Source organism: Mandrillus leucophaeus, unplaced genomic scaffold (assembly GCF_000951045.1).
Source record: "Mandrillus leucophaeus isolate KB7577 unplaced genomic scaffold, Mleu.le_1.0 Scaffold822, whole genome shotgun sequence".
Taxonomy (NCBI): Eukaryota; Metazoa; Chordata; class Mammalia; order Primates; family Cercopithecidae; genus Mandrillus; species Mandrillus leucophaeus.
The window spans coordinates 622,205-628,831 of NW_012108942.1; the positions used below are offsets into that span (position 1 = coordinate 622,205).

Consider the following 6,627-nt stretch of genomic DNA (forward strand, 5'->3'; position numbering starts at 1 on the left):
CAGGGAGCCGGTCCACGTGGGGTGGGACAGCCCCCTCCCTGCGGCCTCGCCCTGGAGTCTCCGCACCGTCTGGCCCCGCCGGCTGATTACCGCCAGAGAGCGAGGGGGACCTCGCCGTCACCCTGGAGGCCGTCATGCTGCGACATGACACAGAGGCTGCGACCAAAGTCATTCCTAGCTCCTCTCTCCGGGCTCTGGAAAGCCGTCCGCGCCTCCAGCCGCACTTTCAGCGCACACATGACCTGCCGCGCCCGGTGGCCACACCCGTCCCGTCTGCCGGGTGACGCTGCGGGAGATCTTGCGCCCTGGGGCTCCGGATCCAGTTCTGGCACGTTGTTGCACCTGTGACTTGTCCTTGGCCTGGCACTGTCCCTCGCCTGGGGAAAGAGGGGGGGGGATGCTCACGTGGTCGCTTTGCTCCCGCAGTCATGCACTTGGATGAAAACAGAAAGACCGAAGAGTCACGGGAACCAGCTTGTCTCCCCAGTTATGGCGCAGAGCTGCAAGGATGGCTGTGGGTCATTAATTTCTCCGTGACTGACCTGTGTTTGTAACGCCGCAGCTGTGGCGAGGGGGAGGGACACTGCTTCGGATTCAAATTCTGCCTCCTTGCTGCAGTGTGTCACCTTGAGCAAGTCCCAGATCTCTGACTGCGTTCTCACAATTGTAAAATGTTAACAGTGGCTGCCTACCCTGTGGCTGGAATTAAATGAATTAACGTGTGTGAATGTGACTAGAATTCAGTACATGTTCAGGAAAAGCTGATTTCCGCTTTGCTGTTACCGTGAATATTCCTGTTTTAGGATGTAGAAAAGGGTGGAAGGGGATGTTATTGCATCCTGAAAGCTTATCCTTTTGAGGGAAAGATTGATTTCTGGCCCCCTGCGTGGTATATAGAGTAGTTTTGACATTATTTAGATGTGTTAATACACATTTGGGGGTTGATTATATGGCTTAAGATCAAGACTAACCAGTCGTGCCATGGAAGATTAAGGTCGTGGTCTCTTGTCAGGATTGTAGTGAGATTTCAAAATTCCAGCCAGAAATACCCGTCTTAGAATGCTGTGAAGCCCTCCCCACATTTTTGCCATCTCTAGCAGGAGGGCACTGTATAGCAGAAACAGAGACATTGTACATTGTTGCTGCCTGAGTCATTTATAGAGGATTAAACAACCTGAATGTCCTCTGACCTACCTATAACATTTGATGGAGTTGTATGAGCGACTTACAACGTTGTAGGTCCCAAGGTCGGTCTGAAAAAGAAAGTTCATATCCGGGAGCACTGACCCCTTAGTGTAATCCTGGCACCTTAAAACGTACTGTGCCCTCCACCTTCACTTCAAGGTTAGGAAAACATTGAGTAAAAAGGATGATCTGTTCAAAGTCCTTCGTGTTCTGCCCATTTAAAACAGTAATTTTCAAAGCAGTTATTTGCGAGGAAATTGCCTAGAACTTCTCCCGGTGTGCGGGTGTGTGTGTGTGTGTGTGTGTGTTTGTTTTCAGTCTGTCCACGGGTGTACTTTTATAGGTCTGTGATAGTAGGTAGCTCTTCAAGTTGGCAAACACTTGCTGGACAAGCCCTGGGAGATTCATCTGAGTGAGAGAGCACTCTCCAGCCCCATCGGAGTGGGTTTGCAGAGAAATCATACGGTAGAGATTCTAAGGAATTCCCTTGCGTTGCAAATGAAAACTATCTTCAGACTCTGATATAGTATAATCCTTCCTTTTTAGGAAGAAATCCTTATCTTTCCAACACTGAGATGCCTCTGCCTCAGTGGGTAGAAAGGGAGGTGAGGAACTGGGGTGGGCCCTCACTGCTTTGCCTCAGGACCAGTAGGGTACAGCCCTTGGAGACCAGGACCTTCCTTGGCTGGGACACCTTCATCCTCCCCTAAGGGAGGAGAGGTAGGGGTCTGCCTATGGAAAGAAGTAACAGTGCCTTTTAAATAGAAGTAGGAGGACTGTCAGTTGTCAGTTCATGCACAAATGGCATTGTTTCTGAACTTATGTCTGAATGCTGGGGAAACAGGTCAGAGATCCTAAAGAGAGTCTAACCACTTAGAATCCAGGCACTGGCACAAACACCCTCTAGTATCTTAGGGAGGTGGTTTGGTCTAGCGTTTAAGCACATAGACTGTAAGACTAAACCACCTGCTCCATTACTATTCCTGTGACCATAGGCAAATAAATTCTCTGCCTCAGTTTCCTGATCTGTAAAGGGGAGAGACTGAGACATCTAACTCACAGTGCTGTTGTGAGGACCAAATGAATGAATATATGTAAAGCCCTTCTAAAAGGGCTCTTATTCTCTTTGTTCAATAACCAGCTGATGGCCTGTCATACATAGCCCATGTTTAAAATGAAGTATGTGTCAGATGTCAGGACCACCTTCTTCTCCCTGCCCTCTGATCCAAGCTCTTTCAGATTTCTCCCATGGCTCATAGTGAGGGGACACACAAAGCAGGCTGCCGCCGGAGGAAGAGGAAGGGTTGCGGCTCATGCCATGTGAATGGGCTCACTGGTCTGGCCCAGACCCTGACTGCCCACAGGATCTTTGGTGAGTCACTGTCACTGAGCCTGTGAGCTGAGGGTCCCTCCCCAACCTCACCCTCAGAGAGGACAGAACAAGATGACCTGTGGCATGCTGCAGAACACCACGCCGGGCACTGTGGGTTTGGAGTCTTCTTGGGGACATGTCCATCATTCACTAATTAGGTGGAGTTGAGCTGCTGAGAGCTAGGAAAGGTACTCTCCCCTGATCTCAACCTAGCCCTGCGGAAGACCAGACAAAAGAAGGAAACAATGCCATTTCTGCACTTTTTAGTTCAGAGAGGCACAGTCAAGGAAATGCATTTGAGGTCACTGTTCAATGTACATGAAGTACGCATCCTGGAAATAGTCTACTTGAAGCAGAGGGAGCTCAAGTGGGCATGGGAACGTTCTGGAGCCAGACCAGGAACAAAGGCGGCTTCAGAGGCCGTCTATGAGGACTTGAATGGGAGCAGGGGCAAGAACATCCAGGGAAGAGAAGGTAGGAGCCTTCCAGTAAAGGAAAACCAGCTCCTTTCCACCCACCAATGCCCTCCCCATCCCCAGATGAATGAGATAATAATAATACCTGTGGCTGGGCACGGTGGCTCAAGCTTGTAATCCCAGCACTTTGGGAGGCCAAGGCAGGCGGATCACTTGAGGACGGGAGTTCAAGACCAGCCTGATCGACATGGAGAAATCCCGTCTCTACTAAAAATATAAAAATTAGCTGGGTGTGATGGCGCATGCCTATAATCCCAGCTACTTGGGAGGCTGAGGCAGAAGAATCCCTTGAACCCAGGAGGCGGAGGTTGTGGTGAGCCAAGATCATGCCATTGCACTCCAGCCTGGGCAACATGAGCGAAACTCCATCTCAAAATAATAATAATAATAATATCTGTGATGCAGTTGAATGCTTACTGTGTGCCAGGCACTGTTTCAGGTCCTCTGCATGCATTATCTCAGGTGATGCTCTCAAATCTCGGATGAAGTATTTTCCCCTTACTTTATAGACAGAGAAATGGGGGTACAGAGAAGGCAGTGACAGTTAAGGCTGCAAAGAACCTGACAAATTTCAAGATTGTAAGTGCCTTTTCCCAGGATGCCAGCAAGTGCTGAGGCAAGTATGATTGCCCTAGGTGCCAACTCTTATTTGCACTTAAATTAACACATTTACTTCCTCCTTCTTTCCCCCTCATTTTTATTAACTCTGTTGCTTTTACAGCCTGTATTTTGAGCTGCGTCAAACCCTGTCGGAATAAAAAAAGGACATTTCTAGGAGATCAGTCTTCAAGATTGGCCCCAGTTTCCCCAGAGTAGGAAGAGGCAGGAAGCCAGAGCACATATTCTCTCCAGAAATAAAGTTGTTGCAGTGGTCTAACCATGTCTTAGAGTTACTGAAAACTGTTCTCTTGAGACTTCTCAAGAAAGGAAACCTACCTTGCAAGACAAAACCCACCTGTAGTCAATTCCTACAGGAAATAAGTTCAAAATAATGTTTCAAGCAAGGGCCACATGTCACCACCACCACTTTCCTACCGGCTTTGGATGTGGCTGTCCTCTCTGTCTCCAGACATTTCCCATTTCCCCGGCATCTGTGGCTCTGTCCTGGCAGGGTCCAAGGGACGCTTGGGATCCGGGTGGGGGAAGGGTACTTTCAAGCACCCAGACAGCCAAGCCCTGATATGGAGACTGGTTGAGACTGGTCTCAGGCCATCTTCCCACAGCAAGAAAGCTGAGTTTTGGCTGTGCCAGGCAAACTGGTGGGTCTATTTCTCTGCCAACACAGGAATATGGGAGGTTGGTCCACCCTCTCCAGATTTTACATGCCTCCGTCCTGGCTGCACATGGCCTAGTCTCTTCCCTTTGGCTTTGAGTTCACACATGTGGGCGTGATATGGCATAGGAGCCAGACAGAGGCAACAGAAACACAGTTCTTAGAGCTTGAAATGGTCCAGGTGTCTCTGGAGCCAGCTTTTGGATAGCACAGCATCCTGAATGCTTCTTTAGAAAGACATCTCTGGTGACTTAAACTGGGACTTCTTGTTTTCCCCAAGGCCCAGTTTTCTCAACTCTTAAACGGGGAAGAAAGGCAACTTGCTGGAAACTTGGGAACTGTGTGTAATGAAGGTCCTGCAGCGGAAAAGGAAGGGTCAGCTTGCTGCCTGCATAGTCCAGGATGTGTGGTTTTAGGCTGAGAAAGTGAGGGGGCAGCAGGACGTGAGTCATCCCCACAGTCATCCCAGGAGGAGGTGGAGGGTAAGAGCATCTGGCTTTGTATGGCTTCCCTAGCCTTTCATTCATTTGTCTGTTCAGTCAACAAATAGCCTGCTATGGATCTAGTGGATCAACAAGATTGACCAGCCCATGCCTTTATGGGGCACAAACTCCTTCTTGCGTTGAGTTTCACACTGAGGACGGGCCATGAATACAACAGCCAAGGAGGCAAAGTCAATCTCTCCTTTCCCCCAACAGACCTGCCACTTCTGTACATGAACCGCACACCTCATCTTCCAGTTCATCCTTATTTATCATTGCCTCTCTCTGCAGACCACAGCACAGGAGACTGCGCCAGACCACTCGCTGTGCAGTCCACTCCACCACTGCAGAGCCTCCTGCTCCCCAGCATCCCTTTTCCAGGGTCAGTGCCCCTCACTCGTCTGATCCCTTCAGCAAGAGAAAGCTCCCCAACAAGACCCCCACAGAGCTTGCTGGGCACAAAAGGCTGAGTTTTCAGGGAGGGAGGAGGGCCTGGGGCTGCACCTCAGCTTTCCTGGTCCAGAAATTCAGGTGTTTGGGGCACTCAAAGAGAGGCTTCCACTGTTAGGAACTGCCTCATGGGAGACTGAGGTTCTGAGCAGAAGCCAGTTTCTTCATTTTCAGTGGGGAAGTCCATCTCCAATGATGGGGACCCTCTTGCCTTCTGCCTAGAGCCTTCCCACCCCAGACCTGCTGAGTGAGAATCTGCATTCTAACAAGATCCCCATGTGATTCATAAGCATGCTGCAGTTTGGGAAGCAATCACAAGAAGAATGACTCTTGTTACCTGGTAAGTTTAGAAACAACATGTTAACACATTCCTTTTCAGTCAGATGTTCAAAAAACACCACTTTTTTCTATTTTAAGTCCTGTTTCTCTGAGCAAGCATTCGTACTGTTCTAGGTAAGGGATAGCTTAGCACATGGGCCCTGGGGCCAGACTATTAGAAATTAGAATCTCGTCTACCATTTACGTGCTATGAGGTTGGGCAAATTGCTTAACTTCTCTGTGCCTCCCATTCTTCTGTAAAGTGGCGATAATAGGGTTGTTATGAGACTTAAATAAGTAAAATGCATAGCACTATCCCTGGCATTTAGCAAACACTTATTTGAATATTGATTGGATTTGCGTATCCCCCAGTTTTGTTATTTTGTTTTTATTTATCTAGTTAGTTTTTGCGATGGAGTCTTGCTCCATCATCCAGGTTGCAGTGCAGTGGCGCAATCTCGGCTCACTGCAACCTCTGCCTCCTGGGTTCAAGCAATTCTCCCACCTCAGCCTCCTGAGTAGCTGAGACTATAGGCTCCCACCACCATACCCGGCTAATTTTTGTAATTTTAGTAGAGACAGGGTTTAACCATGTTGTCCAGGCTGGTCTAAAACTCCTGACCTCAAGTGATCCACTCACCTCGGCCTCCCAAGGTGTTCAGATTACTGGTGTGAGCCACCCTGCCCAGTCCAATCCAAGTTGTTGTTTTTTGGTTTTTGGTTTTTGGTTTTTTTTTTGGTCACAAGGCCTCACTCTGTTGCCCAGGCTGGAGTACAGTGGTGCAATCTGAGCTCGCTGTAGCCTTGACCTCCCAGGTTCAGGTGATCCTCCTTCCTCAGTTTCCCCATACCTGGTACTACAGTTGCGTGCCACCACGAATGGCTAATTTTTGTATTTTTTGTAGAGACTGGGTTTCACCATGTTGCCCAGGTTGGTCTCAAATGCCAGGGCTCAAGCAATCCACCCACCTAGGCCTCCCAAAGTTCTGGGATTATAGCCATAACCCACTGCACCCGGCCTAATTTTGTATATACCACCTTTACCATATTTTAGGATGAAGTGCTTCTGTG

The 6,627-nt window shown here is 49.0% G+C and overlaps 1 long non-coding RNA gene across 1 annotated transcript; it reads left to right on the forward strand.

Moving 5' to 3' along the window:
- LOC105530455 lies at positions 1-3,908 on the forward strand. Its single transcript, XR_001004652.1, has 5 exons — positions 1-1,650; positions 1,732-1,790; positions 2,445-2,557; positions 3,543-3,649; positions 3,755-3,908. It is a non-coding gene; the product is annotated as an uncharacterized LOC105530455 (long non-coding RNA).
- The last annotated feature ends 2,719 nt before the right edge of the window (positions 3,909-6,627 follow it).